This window comes from Pinus tabuliformis, chromosome 2_1 (genome assembly GCF_031772625.1).
Source record: "Pinus tabuliformis cultivar Carrire ecotype Pingquan chromosome 2_1, CPIR1, whole genome shotgun sequence".
Taxonomy (NCBI): Eukaryota; Viridiplantae; Streptophyta; class Pinopsida; order Pinales; family Pinaceae; genus Pinus; species Pinus tabuliformis.
Window position 1 is genome coordinate 699,413,073 of NC_142299.1, and position 23,175 is coordinate 699,436,247.

Sequence of the window (23,175 nt, forward strand, 5' to 3'; positions counted from 1 at the left end):
TTTCCCTTATTCTTCTCACTACCTTTCCAATCCTGCTTAGTCTCAGAAATGTGCTTTGACTTCTCATAGCAATGCTTCAAATTTCTGATGGCTTCCTCCAATGATCTAGGCTCATCAAACTCAATCTTGTCCTTGAACTATATCTACAACCCACTCATGAATATATGAATCTTCTCTTTCTCCTGCTTAATATAAGGCATATATCTCAACAACTCTAAGAATATGCTAGTATACTCCTCATCAATCATAAATCCCATCTTTAGCTCATAGAATTCATTTGCCCTGTGATCGTAATATCTCTTAAATAGATACTTCTTTCTGATTTTACTCCAAGTCAACTCCTCTTCCCGAATGCCTTTGAACTTCTTCACATATTCCCACTAGATATCTCCTTTCCCTTTCAGAATGAAAGTAAATATCTTGACCTTCATGTTCTTTTAGAAACCATGCAATCTGAAGAACTTATTTATCCCAAGTAACAAAGCTTTTGCTTCATGTGACTTCTTCATTTCTGCATCAAATGTAGGAAGCTCTGTTTTCTTAAACTTTTTTGGAAAGTACTACTTCTCACTCCTATACGGATGGTGATGGTGATGACGATGTTGTGTCTCTACTAGAACTAGAATGAAATCCATGGCCATTACCCCTCCTGTCAGGTGTATCCATTAATCTACCATCTCTAATTGTATCATCCCTGTCAAACCTGTATCCTGACTAAGACCAGTTGCCATATTCCCATTAGTCCTTTCCTCCTATCCATGACTGATCCTGAATAGTCCCTGTCTCTGCAAATCTGATAGACTCTGAAGAATGGCTGCATTAACCTCTGCTTACTTCTCTTATGCCCTAGTAAGTCTTTCCCATGAATGAATGATCCTGTCATTATCTACCTTACAATTCCTGATCAATGTGTCTGCTATGTCAGTGGAGTACTCATCACCATGCTGCTCATATGATTTGTAGGGATAGTCATGTGAATTGCAGTCCACCATTTTTCTATTCATATTTGATCCTCTAATTCCTACAAACATACCATATTAGATAAACCAAACATAAACATAATCAACATACCTTAGTGAAGTTCAGTGGAGGCTATCTCGTCTGCAATATCAATCCAGATTAGCATGATACATGTATATATACATAATCATATCAATATGTCAACATCATCTCAATCGTCATCCCAGTTACCATGCATGATGCCACAAACTATAACACCGACTAGACACATGATAATTAATAACCATAAAAATGCATGCATAACAAATACAGACACTAACATGCATGCATGAAAAACACATTCCAGCCATTTAGTCGAAGTGTTGAAGCTGAGAGCTTTGAACCATTCTGTAACCACCTTCCCATATCTTCATGTTGATGGTGCTGAACCCGCCAACATGTAAGAGGATCTCCGCGGTAAGAAGTCCCACTTAGACCTCAGACCGTTTGGTGTAGGAGTCCCAGCAGTGGGTTGTACGGTAATGCCTTGACCGCGATTTCACACAAAGGCAAGTAAGATAACTCTATTGGTAGCAAGGGTGTGACAACTGCAGTAAGTCAAGGAAGGTGCATGAGAGGTTCTAACACACTGAGGGTGAGGTGAGTGCACCCCTTGGAAATCTGTCATAGTACGCAGCTTGGAAGGGAACAGACGAGCGAAGGTACTTCACAACATGGAAGGAAAGTTAATGAGAAATCTAAAGTGATGGTTAAACCAACAACACATTTAAGAAAGATTCATACATACTCATACATAATAGTCCATACATGCATGCGTAAGCAAACAATACATATATCATTTAGATTAAACCAGATAGCATAAAATACAATACAACATATGCATGAAACATGTTGGCTCTATTATATTAAGAAGTGTAAGTTCTAGTCATACAATATTACATCCATGTCCAACCACTAGTTATAATAGTGGAATGTTATAGCCACAAACGCTTGCTCCTCCAAAGAGATGTACTAGCTCTACGTAGTGGAGAAGCCAAGGCTCGTTACAATACTATCCAAAAGCCTATACAATGAGTTATGAGGGACTATTTATAGCAAAGGGTGGGGTGACCCTTGACATTCCCCTTTGTGACAGTTCAACTACTCTTATGACTCTTCATCTACTCTATGACTATTACATCCAACTATCTACACTTGACTTACACTTGACAAGACATTACATTACACTGCACAAGTACTCATGTGAGACAACATGGCTTGAGCAAGCCATGCAAGACATCATTGAAACTCGGTCCGTTGTGATGAGACCAACTCTTTGACATGCTTGTGATGGTGAAGGTGGTGAGCTAATGCTAAGCTTGGTCATTTGTGATGGTGTGCATGCACCCCATGGTGACATCTTGCTGAAGCGAACTCTTGCCTCTGTTGCATCCGGGTGCATTGGTATGGCTCCTTCATCCAATTCATCTGCTAGCATGCACATGGTCTTCTTGGTGCAATAGAACTGGAAACACACTGATGCATAGTGTCCGTGCTGATCTTCCAGTGTGTGCTGGTGGTCATGCACATCAACTATCAACTACATGCTCAGCTCCAGTCGGACTTGCTTCTTGTCTTCGCCTTGGTGAGTGTGCTGAATGGGTTGGATCGCATGCATGCGCACAATGACATGCATGCTGTTGAATCCCTTGCATGCGATCAACAACATTTTTCACCATGTCTGCTCCATGCCAGATGCTCGGATGAATTTATAACTTGTACGGGCACAGTTTCATCTGTGAGTGCATGTTGCACCCCCTGCTATTCTTGTTCCTGCTGCAACTTATTCGCTTGTCTGTGTACCTCATGTTCTTCCTTGAGTTATTGCTTTAGCACATGAAAATCCTCCTTTGTTCCATTCTCTGTCTTCTCTCAATCGCGTCGTCACCTCATTGCCTGAGTCTCCAAAGTTGCTTTCATCATCAATGGATCTGCTTGAGCTTGCAACTTTGTTCTGCCTCTGTGTCTTCAACAACCTTCCTCTTACATTCGTTGCATTTGGTATGCTGCCTTCAGCTGATGTTCATGATGCTGCTCACTGTGATGATGCTGCCATCAAATCTTGATGTCAACTTGATGTCTTCGTGAGTAGGTAAGATCATAGACACTTGATCGAGTGCCTCCACAAGTGTGCTCTAAATGATTTCTTCGACTCTGCTCTCCTAGAAACCATTGTACCTTTGCTGCTGAGTGGCAGATGAACACCTGCGACACCTGGAGACATGGAAACACTCATGGAAAGAAATCTGTAAATCAAAAACCAAAATGAACTTGAGAACTGACTTGCAACATCCCTGTGTGACTAATCATGAAGGTCGCACAATTTCCATCGGTAGGTTGGGAGACTGACTGCCAAGATTGCGCAAGAAATATTTTGGGCTGCTGGGAGGCTGACTGATTGCTGGAACTGGGAAATGCACAGTCCAATTTGGTTTTTGATTGCTAGAATTGCGCAATCTCAGTTGGGAATGGTTGCAGGCTCAGTGACAGCATTGCACAATTTTCTAGGCCAACAGTCATTGTCCCTCAGAATTGCGCAATGCAATACTGGAGGGCAGTCACTAGGTAGAAATGCAAATTTCTAAAGAGAAAGACAAAGCCTTCCCTCTAAGGATTGTACAATGCTGTCTTGGTGAGGCAAAGTCCGGTCCAAGGCTGCCCAGACTCGCTATCGGGCAACAGAAAGTGAATATAAATGTGAATGCATGACGATACTAACTGTAGGCATAAGTGAATGATCGTGCATGCAAAAAATGAATGACAAATTTAGAAAAAAAAAAACAACATGCATATGGGTGAGGCGAGTCGCTGAATCAACGACCGTTTGGGAAAAACAGTTTCATGCATGTGAAAAAATTGAGATGTTAATGAAAACTAAAACGGTGCTAGTACAAGCTAGTATGTATCAAAATGACAACAAGCGCTCACTAAAATCAAGCAGACAGTGTTCATACAAAGTGAAACACAAAAAGCGCCAGAAATGCAATACAAGACATGGAAAGTGGGCTTACCCCAAAATAATTGAGATGAATGTGTCGATAGCTCCTAGATGCAATGTGGGATGTCAGAGCTGTAAGGTTGATGTGAGGAATGAGCTCTACAATGTCCGGTTGATGAGTTTTGATAAAATCGAGGTTGTGACGTGCATGCCACAAATCTAGCGAAAGCGCACTTGGTGGGAGGTTTTTGAAATGATCCTTGCATGTAACCTCCAACTGCCAAAAATAGATCCCTGAAACAAGGGATGCCTTTGCATGCTACCTTGGGAGAAGCAACCCATGCATGCAAGTCTGTTTTGCTCGGTCCCGGAGGGAACCAGTCAACTCAGCTGCACATGCAAGAGGCTACTCAATTACTGGGAGAAAATGCGCATTTCTGGCTGGGAGCTGGGCTGGCTGCTCAGAAGATTTGCGCAATTTCTAGGTAGAGCAGCTGACTGCTGCCCAGATTTGCACAAATTCTGGGCTGAGCAGCCCAGCTGGGAAGGATTGCACAATTTTCTGGGTGAAGCTTGCTCAGCAAAATTGCGCAATTTTGGGGCCCAGCAGGCTGCCAGTTAGGATTGCACAATTTCTGGAGGGAAGGTTGGTTGCCCTCTAGATTTGCGCAAATTCTTGAAGGAGTTGCTTAGCATACTGCTGGACCAAGTCCGGATGAACAACCTGTGAGGGTAATGCATCAAGGTTTGATCGACAGGTTGTCTTTCTGCAAGAAAATCACTGGAGCTTGTGTACTTGATGAAGCAAGACATGCTGCTATGAAGGTTGGTAGGGAGGCTCCAAAACGAAGCTAAGGCAAAATTTTGGAGGGTGGTTATAGCCGCTACAACACTTGTCGACACACTGGTAGAACTCCAACTCTCTGAATGGAACTTGTTCGTGAAAAGCAAGTCTAATACCTCCGAAATTATTGTTCAGTTCTCAGCTTGTCTTGGTTTCATACTAGCTTGATTGTAAGATGTAGCATTTTCCAAGCTCTTGGTTGATTGACACACATTCCAAGCCAAGTCAACACAATTGTTTCGATTGGGGTTGAGGGGTATATTAATGCACAAGCATTATAGTCGTTAGAGTCTTAGCTTCATCTCTGGTGTTGCTCTGTTGCCAGTAGGCCTGGACAGTACCCCGCAAAGTCACATAGGAACACAAGCATGGCTTCGCTGCTAGCGAGCTTGGTCAGTACCCTGGAAGAGTTACTTGCATCACCTCTCTGTGCATGAAACCTTTCTCTTCTTTTTCCTTATTCATTTTTCATGTTTTCAAACTTTTTTCACTTTTTTATTTTTTCATTTTTCATCTTCATAGCTGTGCATAGCACTTATTCATTTCAGAGGTGGAAGAGGGATCCCAATTATTGAGAGAAAAAGAGTTTGTTCCTGCAGAGAAGTAGTTTATTATACCTCTGACATGCCTGTTAAGGTTTTCCACCTCACCTTACTCTACTTGACTAAGCTGACAAGGATTAACCCAAAAACAACCGACTTGACTGAGCTGACGAGGATTAACCCATTGATGTATCATGGACTGAAGACAACAACTTCTTACATAAGAGAGCAGACAATATATAACCAAATGTTGATAGTTGTACAAGTCATCTCGTACTTTACCCAGCTTGTTTCAAGAGTCATACATGGTTTCATGTGAAACTAACCTATGAACAAGACAAGAAAACAAACAACAAAGCAAAGCAGAAGTAGAAGCAAAAGCGAAAGCAAAGAGAGTAAGCAAACAAGAAAACAAGCAAATAAAGCAAGTAAGCGAACAAGCATGCAATCAAATAGACTGAAAGCAAACACTACTCCTACTCCTAAACTCACAGTGCATGGGCCATCTCACGTGAAGTGATACTTCCAATGCAGCCATCGACGCATTGTTCGACCCATGTCGGTGAAGGCATGGTTCGCGAACAAGAGAGCTATGCGAACCAACAAACAAGAAAGATATAACAGTGAAGATAAACACACTCCAAGTTTACAAGTGACCACATAACAAAGATGAGTGAAAGTGCATGACATGAACTGTGTGGATCTGTAATGGTGTTGTGCTACATTGCATGCAGATGTTGAGTGTGTGCATTCTCTTGACTGTGACATGCAAGCAAACGTGAGAAAGGTAGAACACTTATGTAGTGCATGTGTGCTTTCCGTGTAAGATTCCTCCAGTGCATGAGTGATGGGATCGTTTAGTTCGAGTGGAGGAAGCGAAATCTAGGTGTTTGATTGATCTTCAATGGAAAGCAGAGAGTGATGAGGAGCCTTGAGTGTTTCAACGATTTCATGACTGGAAGTGAAACCAACCTCAGGACAAAGAGGGCTTGACATAACCATTAGATCGAGCTGAAGTGCCTCAATGGCCTGTGGGGTTTTGAATTTGTTGATAGATAGATCATCGTAGACCAGTTTCTTGGACAGATTAACAATGATTGAATCAACATCTTAATCAGATGAGGAAGTGGATAGATCACGACAACCAAGATCAGAAAATTCAGGTTGTTTGTCGGCATCCTCATGATTTGTTGAATCGGGCAAAGGGGTAGATGGGAAGCAAAGATGTTCACCCTCTATGTTTTCAAGAAATATAGATGACATATTGGACGGATTTTCAGAGGAAGATGTGTCCTCTCCGCACTGTGATGACAAACTGACATCCAGCGTGTCTTGTGAATGATCGAAAGTAGAAACATCTAGAAATGGGTTTTCACAGGGAAATCAGTAGTGGCAGAATCACAATGGATGTCAAGATGAAGTGGATGAGGCGCGATTGAAAGGGAGTCATCCTTCATCGCGAGTTCTTCTTTAGATTCCTGCACACACTCATCATGAATGATGGCGCAGGTTGGTTGCATAACACCAACTTCATCGACAACTTGATCCTCGTTCACAATAGGTGAGGAGTTCGAAATGGAAGAACATAAGACAATACAATCCAGAGGATCAACAGAAAGTGAGGACAGAGGTCAAGGGAATGGATCCACATGAAAACCAATAGGCTTACAAGCCAAATTTGCGCAAATATCAAGAGCAGGTGGGGTGGGAGGATGTGACAGTTCAATAGAGGTATGTGCATGATCTCCCACATCACTCCATGGTGGTGGAGCTGTTTGATAAGGTGAAGGCGGACAATCACTTGTGACAACGGCTGTGCTTGCGCAGTTCCATCACCAGAGTATGAGTGGGATTTGAGTGATTTCAAGAATTGTGGATTTTCAGATATGTAAAGAAGATACTCAAATATCCCATCAAGAAATTCCCAATCGATATCATCTTCAGGGAATCGGTATGCAAGATTACAAAATCATGTGTGAAAATATTCAACGGATTCATCGAGTGCTTTTCGTAATTTCAGAATTTCTCTGTTGAGTGCTTCATGGTCAAAGTGATTGAAAGCACAGTCTATCTCTGCAACTAGATGAGCAAGAGAATGAATAGATTTTTCGGGCAATGTATCACTCTAGTGCATTGGGTGCCCTCGAAGCGTGTAGACGAACAACGCACAGCTCATGTATTCTTCAAAGAATCCATGTCTTTCACATGAGCCTACAATGCCGACCGCATGCCTAACCACCATCATATGTTTTATGAGACAAGTTATCTGAGAGATTTTCCGAGATAATGAAGTCGTTTCCATAAGACATGCACTCCGAAAGAGAAACTCGGTAGTAAGTCATGATAGATATGTAGAGATTCAAAATAGATGCGAGGAATCGGCTTGTCATCTGGCCCTCCTTCTAGCACTAAAATGTTTACGGTGTTGGACCCACAAACATGTAAGGGGATCTCCTCGGTAAGAAGTATCAATTAGACCTCAGACCGTTTGGTGTAGGAGTCCCAGCAGTGGTTCGTACAGTAATGCCTTGACCACGATTTTGCACAAAGGCAAGTAAGATAAATCTATTGGTAGCAAGGGTGTGACAACTGCAGTAAGTCAAGGAAGGTGCATGAGAGGTTCTAACACACTGAGGGTGAGGTGAGTGCGCCCCTTGGAAACCTATAATAGTACACGGCTTGGAAGGGAACACACAAGCGAAGATACATCACAACATGGAAGGCAAGTTAGCGAGCAATCCAAAGTGATGGTTAAACCAACAAAACATTTCAAAAAGATTCATACATACTCATACATAATAGTCCATACATGCATGCATAAGCAAACAATACATATATCATTTAGAGTAAACTAGATAACATAGAATACAATACAACATATGCATGAAATGTGTTGGCTCTGTTTAACCAATCTAATCTGAATGCCAGGCAAGCTAGATGGTTGGCTACTCTTAGTGAGTTTGATTTCTATATTAGGTACATTAAAGGAAAGGGAACAAGGTTGCAGATGCTCTTAGTAGGAGAGTGCAGGTGAAATACATTGCAGCAGTGAGTTCTTATGGGATAAAATCATATGAGCAAATCTTGCAGGTAGGACACCATGATGATAGGTATCAATAGTTGAGAGACATGTTACAACAACAAGCTGAAGGTAATAGGGATGAGAAGCATCATGTCGTAGTAGATGGCTTGGTCAAATTCAGGAACAAGATTTATGCACCAGATGAAAGTGAGCTCAAGAAGCTTATCTTGAGGGAGTTTCATGTCAAGTCGTATTCAGGTCACCTAGGATAGCATAATACATTTACAATAGTTAAGAAGTATTGTCATTGGTCGAAATTAAAGAAAGAGTTGCCTGAGTTTGTTTTGATATTTTTGGACTTTCTGCAGGTAAAAGCAAAGTGTAAGCATCCAAGTGGTTTATTGCAGCTAATTCTGATTCCAGAGTGGAAATGGGAGGTCATTTGTGGACTTCATTACAAGTTTGTCAAGGACATTGAGACAACGTGATTTCATCATGGTTGTGGTTGACAAATTAAGTAAGGTAGCTCACTTCATTGCAGTTAAGTTTACGAATTCAACTAGTGAGGTAGCTCATATTTTCATTAGGGAGATAGTGAGATTGCATGGTGTTCCTAAGAAGATTGTATCTCATAGAGACACCAACTTTAATTCTAAGTTTTGGAAGGAATTATTTGCAGGTTTGGGGATAGAGTTGGCTTTCATTACAACTTATCATTCGTAAACAGATGGACATACATAGAGGGTTAATAGGGTTCTTAAGGACATGTTAAGGATGTATGTCATGCATCAATAGAGGAAGTGGGAAGAGTATCTTACACTAATAGAGTTTTCATATAATAATGGGTATCAGGAGTGCTTGAAGATGAGTCTGTGTAAGGTTATTTATGGGTGGAGTTGTAATACTCCTACCATCTGGAATGATCTAGTGAACAAGGTGTTGATTTGACCAGACATGTTGGCAGAGATAGAACATGAAATGCAGGTTATCAAGAGGAATTCAAAGGAAGCACATGACATACATAAGAGTTTTACGCTGGGGAGCATGTGTACTTGCACATCAAGTCGAAGTGTAGTTCCTTGAGGATTGGGTCATGTGCCAAGATGGCACCTCGATATTGTGGGTCTTTTGAGATCCTTGAGAGGTTTGGACCAATGGCTTGCAAACTTGCACTACCTCCAACAATGAAATTCCATGATGTTTTCCATGTTTCATTGCTTAAGAACTATGTCCAGGATGTTGATCATGTGATTGATTGGTATGTATTGCAGGTGGAACCAGAGAGGTAATTCCAGCAGGAGCTTCAGTGCATATTGCAGTGAAAACAACCCATGCTCCAGAACTGAGCAATCGAGAAAGTTAAGTGCAGTGGAAGCACTTTAGGCTCGATGAAGCTACATGGGAGATGGTTGATCATATGTGGGCTTTGTATCCTTCAGTATTTTTTGGGTCAAGCAAATGAGCTTTTGGTATATGTATATATGTGTATGGTTGTAAGTACCGTGATGAATTGTGTTATAAAGCTCCAATAAGCGGTATGATTGTCATGTTTGTCATGTTGGTCATGATTTGCAGTAGTTGTTCATTATAAATACTTTATCAAGCTATGTTATAAAGCTCCATAGGCAATATGCTTTGTTTTCAGTGGTTTTCTGGTTATAGGTGTCGTAGAACACGAGTATGGTGTTCCCCTAAGGGGAGGTGTTTGTAACAACCCTAGGTTAAAATTTCATGTAATAAAGGTTAATAAAGGCAAAATAATACCAAGGTCATGATCACAATTCTAATTATTTTTGGACCATGGTTGTTATTATTATTATCGACCTCGGCAGGGAGAGGGAAAATGGTGAGGAGGAGGCAATATGAAAAGGGTTAGGTCCTGTTGCAGCAGATGGCAACACGAGGATCCCCTACTCACCCCACCTACTTGCTAGCTGCTGACGCCTGCTCCCTTCTCCGGCTGCATCACCCGTGGTGGTTCTCGACATCCATTTATCGCTGAGCACTTCGTAACAACGATGTTAACGCCTCCTCCCCATTTCACTGTGTATCCACCTGATTTCTGATACCCTACCTACAACGATAGTTATGATGGTACTAGAGGCAGTTGGCAGAGAGCACATTGGAACAGGTATGGAACTTGACCTATTAGACTAGTCGGAAGACCCGTTGGAGAATTTCAATATCTGGCAAACTCCTCACTCAGCCGCGGATGACATCCTGCCTTTCTGTTGCGACCTGTTGGCTACCATTGAGGGCCTTCCTTCCAATTCTGGACCTTCTTGCTCCACGGTCACTTTCTCAGAGCGTCCTCCGATCTGGCCGTTTCCTCTCTCGCTACCGCAGTCTCTTTTGCCTTCCATTTTTGTCACTGCCTGCCTACATTCAAACCGTGAGGTGGCTAGCACTCAAACCCCCCTCTTAACTCACCCTAGTGAATCCTCATCCAACCCTCTGAGAGCTCACACACCGACCCAGGAAATACCACAAGTTCAAGTTCCTGAGGCGCATCCATTTGGCAGTTACGCGACGGTACCCCCTCTCTCAGAATCAATCTTAACAGCTGAGCTCCCTCACCTTGAAACCCTGAACCCAAACCCTAACTAGCCAGGGGATACTACAGAAGACCCTGAAGTGCCGATGCAGAGGGGAAAGAAGAGAAAGTGCTTCAAGTTCAGAAGTGAGGACGTCATTCTCAGACTCGGGGAGGACATTCAGTGGGGTGACACCATGGACACGGCAGACCGAGTTCTGGTAGGGAGAATTTGTGGTCGAAGTTATACAACGGCCAGGCTTAAGATATGGGCCTCAGAGGTTTGGGGACAACACTTGGCGGATCTCCTAACCATTCAAACATTCATTAGAGGATGGTTTTCTCTGCGTTTTGCCAGAGCCGAGCACACAAACTGGGTCCTGTCATCTTTCTGGCATTTCAAGCATGCACCAGTTCTCCTCCGGCAATGGAACCCTCTATTCGACCCTGCAATAGAGAAGATATGAGTCGGCCCTATATGGGTTTGGATACCTGGACTGCCTCTGCAATTCTGGTCAGAGGATATCTTTCGTCGTATAGGCAACACGCTGGGCACCTATCTTGACCACGACAGAACTTACCTAGCATCTGGCATGATGGCATACACCAAAATTCTGGTTCACTTGGATACTTGGGGAGGTATTCAAGAGAAAATTACTTTACAGTGGAAATCCTTCTCCCGTAAGCAAAACCTAGACTATGAAGGTGTCCCCTTCCATTGTAGACATTGTCGCAAGGTGGGACACCTATACAAAGATTGTCCGCTGAATAAGAAGGAAAGGGCAGGAGACAGGGAGAAGGACACTGTAACAGCCCAAAATAAACAGGTAATTAAATTTATAATTAATATCAAATTTAAATCGGAGTAGCACTTACCTGTGTTACCTGTTATCTCTCAGGTTGCTCCCATTGACTCCCAAGGGAATACGGCTGAGGTAACCACAAACCAACTTTGGATTACAGGTCCTAGCCTACCTGCAATCAGAGAGGGCTCTCTCTTATGATTTAGCTTTGTTTCTTGGGATTTTAGGCTAGTTATGAAGTATAAATTTTTGTTTGAATTTTGGTTGCCATCTGTTGTCTTGAAGAAGGGCTTGCAATGATCAAAGAGGGTTTATTCCATTGGGCAAGTGGAGTCCATGACTGATTATTACTTAGTGCCTGTGATAAGAAGAATGTTTCTGCAGAGCCAGATAGGTATTCATGATACAAACCTTTGATTTAAGAAGAAACAGTATAGAATCACACCATGAAAGGCAACAAAGATTTCTTTCTTGGTGATACAGAACATAAAAGGTTGAATCTTATTCAAGAGCAAAAGAGAATTCTCGAATAGAATTTACCATAAAATTACAGTAAACAGGGGCAATTAAGAATTCCATATTTACAACTAATCTTGAAGAAAACATAATTAGCAGGAATGATTGAGTTTAGGGTGTCTTACTGGACAAATCCTGAACTATTCATTTTCCTTCCTACTAAGATTATCAAACATATAGCATAGATGAGTTATGTAAACATATAAAACATATAGACAGTTAGAAAAACACTTATTGCATCATGAGAAAACAGGAGAGTTCTGCAACAGCTAACAATCCCATCACAACACGTCCAAGCATAGCCAAGTTGAGAAAACCAGCAGCTTCTTGTATTATACTTCTCAGAATATACAGCCGAGTTCTTCAGAACAAATAAACAACAACCCCCAAATAAGCTAAGCGGGGCGTATATATACAAAATTATCTTTACAAAATATCTCAAAATGAGTCATTGACTCATAACTTTCTCTACCAACTCTAAAAAATAGTGGATACAATAGTTATTGCTATTAAAGCAGATTGATTACAGCTAGTCATTCCTGTCAGAGATCTTTTGACTTTTGGAGCGTCTTGGGACGACCGAGCACCTTTGCATTGATTTTGAGAATTCTTGCGTTTATGCTGCCCTGTCATGGTGTTGCTGCGTTGGACACATCAATTGCATTATCCAGCTGTACCCAGACACTGTCCTTTTCATCTAGCTGTCTTCCACTGTTGCTTTAAGTAGATTTGATACATGAGTCATTTGAAAATGCTAACTTTAGGCCAAAATTAATTTATCAAAGTAAAGTTTCTATCATACTCCTCCACCACTCTTCAGTGGGCAATTGGTGCCTCTGCATTTTGATTAGAATTTCATCAGCTTCAGTGTATTTGTAATAATTGGGAGGAATTACAAAAAGGTGCCTGATCTCATGCTCAATAAAAAATAGATTTTCCAGCTTATCGTAAAGATCCTGCCCAGATGGGGGCCCTGCTTCCTCTAGAGTGCTTGCAGATGCTGTTATTTGATTTGTTGCAAAGCTGTTGACCCTTTTGGAATAATGTTCATGTGATAACAATCTTCCTGCACTGGTCACCAAACTGGGGAGGCCCCTGTTATGCAAAACTGTGATTTTTGCAATAAATTCATTCACTTCTGCTTGTATTTCTTGACACTTTCTCTCCAATGTCTGGACATAACTTCTCAGGGTAAGCACCCTTTTTATCAGCAGAATAGTATCAGTCCTGTCTCTAATGCCCATTCCTGCTAGCTGAAGGCCAGTCCGATTGTTAAGGACATTTATCATTCTGTTGGCTATTTCAGGCATACTCCCTAAAGATGCCCTGGCTCTTTGATTTTCAGCTTGAGCTCTGCCCAGAAGATTCATTTGTTCATGAACTGTTTCAATGGACTGCCATTGGTCTGTAATGGATTGGCCAATTTTAGCCCATAGAATTTTCTTCACATCAGCTATAGTTTTGTTCATGGTTAATTCATTTTCCAGCTCCTTTATCTTCTTTTCCAGGGTTCTTATTTCTGTTGTACTCTCAGCCACATTCTGCTTTGATTTATCATATTTCTCTTCCAATGTAGCCAATTTTTCTTTTACTACCTTCAGTTTTGCCATCTGTGCCTCAAGAGCCTCCAGTTCCTTTCTCATATTCTGCATGTCAAGGTTGGGTTCCTGCTCTGGTGCTGCCATATCTGGTGCTGGTGCTGAAGGGCCTGTTTCTGATGTCCTTCCTTGGGGAGGAATTGTTACTTGAGGAGCATCCTCAAGATTTATAACTTGCTGAGGTGGATGAATCACATGTTCTCCTTCCTTTTGCTTTAGGGCCGCCTCCAAGGCACCCTCTGTCTCCACTAGCCTTTTGTGCAAATCTACCAGCATGGCCGTCACATCTAGATCTCTTCTTTGCTGGGCAACATCTTCAGTCTGAGGGTGAAGGGTTGGTGGTAGCTTAACCAACTTCTTCAAAGCTGCTATGTCCTCATCTTTCTTCTTCATTAATGCTTGCACTCCCTTAGGGTCATTTGGATCATGCCCCAGTTCTATGATAATTTCTTCCAAGGACTTGATTCTGTTATCCTTGGCTTGAGAGGAAGATTTTTCTAACTCCAATTGAGCAGTAGTGTTATTCAGGGAGTTTTGCAACCTATGTGCCAATAGAGTCTTATCAGCCAATGTGGCATAAACCATCTCCCCTGTTTGTTTGTGCAATTCTATCTGATCCATAGGATGGATGTCCTTGGCAAAGACCTCTAGGTTAGTCCTAATATAGTCAGTAGCTAACTGGGGCTGTAGCATGGTGGGCCTAAAATGACTAAGAGTCATTTTCCCTCTTGGATATCATAGGCTGACATAATCCTTTATTGATTGGTTGGTGCCATCTTGAGCAGCTGGTTATAGAGTTGGATTCTGATTGGCTCATTTCTTGCTTTTATCTCTATAAACTGCTTCTTGATGCTAGGCTCGGACCTTGTCTACTGCCCTGATGAACTAACTTCTCCTCCATGCTGTATTTCTTGTTCCTGCTGAAAGGAACTGGCTGTTGTTTCAATGTTGGGAGGGAGCATGGTATCAGTGGGTCTTTCAGGCATCCCCTCCTCAGAAAAGGGATTCAGCCTTTGTCTTTTCTCACCTTGCTGATCTGTTGAAGTAGTGATAGGAGTTTCCTCCTGCCTATCTCTCTTCCTGGTTCTTTCCTCATTAGTTGGAGTTTGTAGCACCGAGGTTTCCACTGTTACCTCTTGCCTAGTAGGGACTTTTTCCTGAGGTTGATGCTCTGTATTTGAAGGTGCCTCAGCCATCTCTTCTTGTCGTTCTGCTTGCTGCTCTATGTTAGAGAGTGGCTCCTCTTGTTGCATCTCTTTTCCTTTAGCTGTAGTTGCTGCTTGAGTAGAGGCTTGGGCAGATTACTGGGGAGTAGTAGAAGAGGAAGCAACTACTCCAAGATGCTTGAGTACTAGGGAGCAAACCTGTCCAAAAAATTCTAAGTCAACTGATTTTTCTAACTGCTTCATTTCTTTTTGTGCCATTTCTTCCCTAGAACATGCCTCCACTAGGGTGCCCTCCTTCCATTCTAACTGATTTGCATATTTTTCAATGTGTGGGATTCTGACATGGTCATAGCTGGCAAGTCTGTATCTGACTCTTCTAAGACTTATAAAATGATTGGGGTCATAGGGTGACCAAAGGAAGCTTGTTTGCAGCTGGAAGCTCTTTAGAATTTTATCTGCTTCTTGCCATGCTTCTTCTCTTTTGTTGAAAATGAATGGGCCCAGTTGGTGTTTGATTTTCAGCTGTGCTTTCTTATTTCTGCTATGAAAATGAATCATGTCTGCATTTCCAAATTGTCGGAAATACTCTAATGCAAAAAGTCTCATGGGGACATACTTTGGCAGTCTGTAAGGGGCTAGCTCACAGCCATATATTCTAATTACTGTGTGGTCTTGGTAGAAGTACCAATCTCCAATGCTATAATTCTTTGAAAGCTGGAGGATCTTCTGCATATCGTCGGTGAGTCTAGGAGGAGGAGAACTCTGTAGCAGAGACAAGGCCGGATAGATGAACAGATCAATGAACTCACAATAGCTGTATGGGGAGCAAGAGATATGGTGACAAACTGATGACCAAAATACCACTGACCTCCTGTTTCCTTTTGCATCCAGCTTTCTCAAGGAGACAGGGAAACTATCAGGCTGAAAATATAACATTAAGTGATATATATAGGAGGTGTACTTGAATACCCTTTCCCTCTCCAAATTCATGAATTGCTCATGAATCTTGTCAGCAATGAATGTGGCATAATCATACTGGGGAGCAGGAGGCTGCCCTGGAGTGAACATGGATAACATCACCAAGGTTGTATCATCCACAAACTCACTGGTATTGAATCCCAGAATGCAGGATATCATGTCCACTAGCAGTCTCCCTATATCATTGAACCAGACATGTAGATAAGGAGAAGGTTGTCGGGGCTGATATTCTGGCTTCATGAACAACTGGCCAATCTTTGTGACCTCTGAGCTGGGCAACTTGGCAGCTTCTTGGAGCAGAAAATTCATAGAAAGGGGGACCAGAGGTTTAGTTGGTTTAAAGTTCAGCATCTGATTTATGGATTGTGGAGTGATGTGGAATAAAATATTCCCAGATGAACTCAAAACTGCTCTTTGTGAGGGTTCATAGTGTTCACAACACTGATGGATGAGGTCTGGGAACACATTGACTTGAGGTAGGTAATAAATGGGCAAATTAGACTCCTAGATACCTATGTCATCAACACCACTCGTGTATTTATCCTTCAGCTCACAAACAATGTGTATGTGACATTTGGTAGTTATCTCAACTGTCTCTTTAATTTGATGATCCCGGTCAGCAAGGGCCAGCCAGTCCAGGTTCCTCTGTGGGGCACTCAGGGGAGTAATGTTCAAGGCCACAGGGGTCTCCATGGCTTAGTTGTTACTTGGAGTTGAATTGTACTTGACTTTTGAACAAAGGTAACACAGAGCAGTGAATTTCGATGGATAAGGTAATTTGCAGAGAGAAAAGGGCTAATATGGGTGAAACAGAGGTAAAATGCTGCTTAGAGAGGTAAAATTGTGTAGCTGTGGTTCTTCCGCAAGGCGAGAAACGCTCGCTATGGAGTCTGAGTTTAGCGAGACAACAATGAGTGCGGGAATTGGATGGATTGAGGCCCAGGAATTGCCCTTTGAATGACCTTGGTTTACATTTACAGTTGCAGGGGAATTCGGTGGTTATTTGAGCTTTTAACAGTAGGTGATTGAAAATCAGGTGCGCAGAGGTAATGGTAAATACCTGATTTTTCCGCGGCTTGGGGGTTGCTGATAACTGCAAATCCTCGGCGGCAGCAGCTCGGGGATGAATTTCTTGAGGTTGGCGGAAGAACGACGTAAATGCATGCAAGTTACACAGTGCCCGTTTAGTGAAAAATGGGAAAAAATATGATTTTTGCGCGATAATATGGAAAAATTGGTTTTTGGCGCCTTTTTGATGGATGACGTCAGCATGACGTCATTGGTGGGGTCGAGTACGGCGGGATGACGTGTCAACTGGTGATTGGGTCGACGTGGACGAGCGACGTGGCGGACAGGTCGGAACAATGGCGGAATGGAAGCTGACGTAACGCTGATGCGGCAATGGCGTGGAGCGGAAAGGGAGAGCGGTAAGCGGTATTATCGGACCGCTTTTGGTACGGGCCCGGTTTGTGTCGGAAGCCGCCCGATCCAACAAGAAATTGACACGCGCCTCAGGCCCTACGTCATCCTCTGACACTTTTCGGGCGCTAAAGGACGGCGATCGGGGGCGGTCCGAAATCGCCGAGGACCGTCGGATGGGAGGGCCCGGATCCGACGGATGACGGGACGCGGAGATGGCAGAGCGATACGGCGGGGCCCGTCTAATAAACAATTATTATTTGTGGAAAATGGCGCCGGGATAAACTTTGGATAAACCGAATTCGTGGGTTTTATGAAGTTTTAGAGACCAGCGGGTAAACTATATACAGGTTTGTAAAGTGCGCTAGGGCTATTAGATCAACCAGATGTTGATTTAATCCCCCAAAATAACCTATGCATGCACATTTGCATTAGCGCCCGACTTTATCACGCCTTCGCCTTTTAGAGTATTAAGGCTATATTGCCTGAGGGGGGGGGATATATATTTTATGGGATTTTTGCACAAAAATGGTATAATAATAGGGAAAAGGGGAAAATTGGGGAGCTAAATAGTAAAATTAGGGGTTAATATGGATTTGAGATGAGAGAGAGGAACTGAATACTAAGTTTAATGAGTAAACTTAGGTGCAGAAACAGATGAAAATGATCAAGGGTTTTACACAGGAAATGTGGCTTTCTTGTGTAATAGGAATCAACACCTTGGCTTGATGTTGCCATAATCAAAAGGTGATATTAGTACTCAATGAGGAAATCCCATTGGACCATTAGGGAATGTTAGAAAGAAGTTTTGTGGGGAATGATTGGGGAGTTAGACATGCTTCACTGTGTTGTTACCAAAATGTTGAAACAGGTGAACCTTCTCTTGCCAATATATGCTTTCTGTCAAGGCCAGCAATATAAATGAAAACAAGCTTCTGCAACCCCTTTCTACCTACCCATCTTAGTGCCTAGCATTTTTTATTACTTCAAGGAGGGTGCATTTAGACTTGCAAACCCTCAGTTGCTCTTTTTCTTTTTCTTTTCTTTTCCTTTTGAGTTTCTATCTACAACTACCCTTATCACTTCCAAGGCCCCAGATTAAGCAGTTGGGAACCTTTATTCTCTACCTAATCTACTAATCTGCCAAGATTAGATAGTTTGGACAGATTCTCTTTCTCTATTCTACAACATCAATTTAAACATGGCATGATCCAGATTAGGCTGTTGGATCACCCATCCAGAAGTAGGACACTATCCAAACTATATACAGACATGTTCTTCCACAGAAATATGGGATCTTTGCATCATCAAAGTAGAACATATTTGGAATTTCCCCTGCCAATCATGAAAAATGAAACCTATTGGTATAGGAGGCTAACAGTGGCTCCACTTGGGGATGGTTTTTCATATGAAAGACCAAGAACAGCAGGTCAGAACGCCTTGGTCCTTAATTTCTTGCCAAAACTGGGAACTTTGCTTTTTGATGATCAACACTGAGGCTTTTCAAAAAAATGAGAAATCTTGAAATTATGGCCTTTCCTTGCTCCCTTTCCAAAATTTGTGAAGCTGTAACACCTTTTATCTGCTGAAAACAAACTACTATAATTAAGTAATAATGTACAAGGCAATGTCAGATTATATACATGGAAAATAGTCAAAATAGTGCTTTAACATCCGGCCATTTACAGGGCCCTCTTGAACTTCAATGTCATCCAAATTTTTCAAGAAATATGTGTTATTTCCTTGTACTGCTTGAATAACAAAGGGTCCTTTTCAAAGGGAATCAAATTTTCCATGCTTTCCCTTATCTTCTCTTCTTGAGTCCCATTTAAGCACTTTATCACCAATGAAAAAGTCTTCTGCTTTTGTTCTTCTGTCAAAGATTTTCTTTAGCTTCTCTTGTAAAACTTGAACTCTATTGTATACCTGGTCTCTGGTTTGTTGCAAACAGATTGTTTGGTTGATCCTTCTTTGCATATCATTGGGTTCAGCTTGGGTTTCTTGAAGCAACTTGATGACAGGAATCCCTAGTGATGAAGGAAATTTGGCCTCCATTTCATAAACCAACTCATATGGGCTGATCCCAATAGATCTCTTGGTTGTTATCCTATCTGCCCATAAAGCATTTGCAAGCTTTTTATGCCAATTTTTCTTATTTTCTTCCAACATCTTCTTGATGATGTTAAGGCTCGTATTAGATGATTCAACTAAACTATTGCCTTGAGGGTAGAATGTTGTGGAATGTCCCAAGGTAATATGGAACTTATGGCAAAAATTGACCATTTTCTTGGATCTGAAAGCAGCAACATTATCTGTAATGATCTTTTCAGGACAACCAAATCTGGATAAAATATTAGTTTCAAGGAGCTGAATGATAATGGAATCATTCGCTTGTCTACATGGAACAACCTTAATCCATTTGGTAAAATAATCTGTGGCTGTTAAGATCCATTTGTGTTGACCTGAAGATGAAGGATGAATTTCTCCAATGAAATCTAAGCCCCATTGCTGAAAGGGCCTTTCTGTTGAAATAGGTTTCAGAGGTAAGGGCAGTAACTTTCTTTTTCCCTCAAACACCTGACACTTATGACATGAAGTAGCAAATCTCTTGACATCTGCAAATAGAGTAGGCCAATAGTAACCTGCCCTCAATATCTTATCCACAGTGGACTTCCAATATAAATGTCCACCACAGTCACCTGCATGAAAATCTTTCATAACATTGTCAGTTTCATTGATTGTTAGACAATTCAACAATATACCCTCATGATTTTTCCACAGTAAATTACCATCCATAACACAAAATCTTGAAGCTTTCATTTTTAAAAATCTGCTTTTGGTTCTGGACAATCCTGGGGGAGCACACAGGTTTTGCAATACATAACAGATATCAGCATACCAGGGGGATTGTTCAAAGGCTATATTGATCTGTGGAGTCGCCAGCTCCGGTTCATTGTCCAGTTGATTAATATCCAAGGCTTGAAAGTTTGCTTCAGACATGAGTTTAGCCAAACCTTGTCCCTTTATCAGTTTTGTTGGTCTTATTTCAATGTCATATTCCAAAATACTAGCAATCCATTTTCCTCTTTTGCCCTCTAATCCTTCTTGAGTCAATATGTCTTTCACAATGGCATTTGGCACATAAGCAATAACATGAGAGTATAGGATATAAATCCTAAAATCTTTGATGGCCTTAACCAGGGCATAAGCCTGCTTTTCCATAATCTGATATTTCAAAGGTGCATCTCTAAGGGCTCTACTAAAGAAAGCAATAGGTTTCTCACTTCCTTGATCATCCTTCTGTAGTAAAACTGCAGCAATAGTATGTTGGGAGGCAAAAGAGAAGATAATGAAATCTCTATCAAATTGAGGACTTGTAAGAACGGGTGTTTGAGTCAAAGAAGTCTTGATGCCCTCAAAGGCCTGTTTGGCCTCTAATGTCCATTTTACTTTGGAATCTTTTTTCAACATGTGGTTTAATAGCCTTATCAATTTTGCGAGATTTGGGATAAATCTTCTTAGAAAGTTGATCTTTCCCAAAAAGGCTTGTAGTTCCTTTATGTTTCTTGGTTGTGGGACTTCTAGAATAGCCCGAATTCTGTCAGGGTCAATTCTAATTCCCTCTTTAGAAATGATATGACCTAGCAACTTACCCTCTTCCAGGCCAAACAGAGACTTCTTGGGATTTAAGGAAATACCATATTTCCTACATGTCAGAAACATTTGCCTCAGGTGTCTAAGGTGTTCTTGGTCAGATTTAGAAAAAGGAGTGAGGTCATCAAGATAAACAACTAAGAAGTCATGAATCTCCTTGGCAAAGGCAATATCCATTGCTCTTTGAAAAGTAGCTCCTGCATTTTTCAGTCCAAAAGGCATTTTGACATATTTAAACGTTCCCCATGGGGTTGTGAATGCTGTTTTATCCTGATCATCAGGATGGACCAAGATTTGGTTAAAACCTGAAAATCCATCAAGTAATGAGATTCTAGAAGCCCCCACCACTCTTTGAAGAATGTGATCCATTTTGGGTAAGGGATAATTGTCTTTGAGGGAAACTTGATTCAAGTTTCTAAGGTCAACACAAAGCCTAATCTCACCAGTTTTCTTCCTTGTAGGAACAAGATTGGATATCCATTCTGAAAATCTGATGGGTGCTATGATACCTGCTTCAAACATTTTTTGCACCTCTTTCTCAATTGAAGGGAGAAGTATAGGATTAATTCTCCTTAATTTCTGTTTGAAAGGCTTTTGATTTGGTTTGAGAGGAATAGTGTGTTGAATGACTGAAGTATCATAGGATTTTAAATCTTCATAACTTCATGCAAATACATCTTGGAACTCTTTAAAGAGGTCAACATACTTGGGCTTCTGATCAGGGGGTAAAGACTTTGATAATTTTATTATCTTGGGATTTTCAATTGTTCCAATGTTGCACTCTTCAATGACAGCATTTAGGGGCTGCATCTTTGGTTTCCTAGGAATATCGTTTGAATAAAAAATGTCTTTCAAAGGGGTCAGGCCTGTGGGTAAAAAATTGTCCTTTAGTTGTATAACTTCAGCCTCTGCTCCAGTTATTTCATCAAGATTGATTTGTTTAAGCTCTTGTACAGTCTCATTATCAAAGGTTGTTGGGTGAAGTATTTGTTTAGCTGTTTTGACTGATATAATTCTTTGACCTTGGTTGCTCTGTGGTTGGGAGTCTTCTACAGCATCAATATCAACATTTAGGCCTGAAAACTCTTGTTGCAGAGTTAAAAAGTTATTTATCTTTATATCATCTTCAAATACTTGCCAGTCTTTGACATTGTTTGGGATGGAAGGTCTGTGTTTTATCTCAGCTGTAAAACAATGGTTGGGTTCAAAGGGTAATTTACAAGTACTAGCAAAAGTAGCTAGACTGTGTGCATGAAGGTTGTGGCTTCTAGATATTTTGGTCAGTTGAAATTCAGTAAAGACATTAAGTATTTCAATAGCAGTAGTTCTGTAAGACCTTAGCCTTTTGTCATTGGTGACAAAATTGCCTTTCGTTTGTTGGATAATGAGGTCTGAATCTCCCAAGATTGACACTTTTGTTGCCTGTAAGGATTTGATCAGTTTGAGGCCTAGTAAGAGAGCTTCATATTCTGCCATATTATTAGTACATCTGAAATTTAACCTATAAGCTCGACCCTCTGCATGATTGTTTTGTTTATTGTGGATCCACACTCCTGCTCCTGCCCCTAACTTGTTAACTGATCCATCGAACTCAAGAAACCAAAGGATTTCTTGATTTAGAGCAGAATTAGGAGACTCATTAGGACTTGGAATCGGGAGTTGGAGGTCTTGTTTTTCATCTGATTTATTTTCTAGAACAGTTTGATCAATTGATTGCCTAATTTCAAGACCTTGGGTAGCTGATTGCTCATTTGTATGCATGTTTTGTTCCAGAGTGAAAGGTTTGTTATCAGCTGTAGGACATGTGTTATCATTGAACAGAATGAAGGAATCCATATCAGAATGGACTGCATAGATGGGAAAATTTTGAGGTTTTTCTTCACTGCTCACCATATATTTCATGAGTGTCTCTCTATATAGCCTCTTTGGTTGCCCAAAGACAGAGATAGTTGCATAAGACATGTCTAATTGTAGGGACCCTTGGAGCTTGGCTCCCCATGATCTTGATAACAACATTCCATATTTAGGTGGGATATCAGCTACCACCACATCCATTAGAATAGTTTTATTTGGATACTGGACAAGGGAAACACACAAATATTTGATCAGGCCCAGGCATTTGACTTGGCTGGAATCAAATGAGAATAGGTCCTTATATGGCCT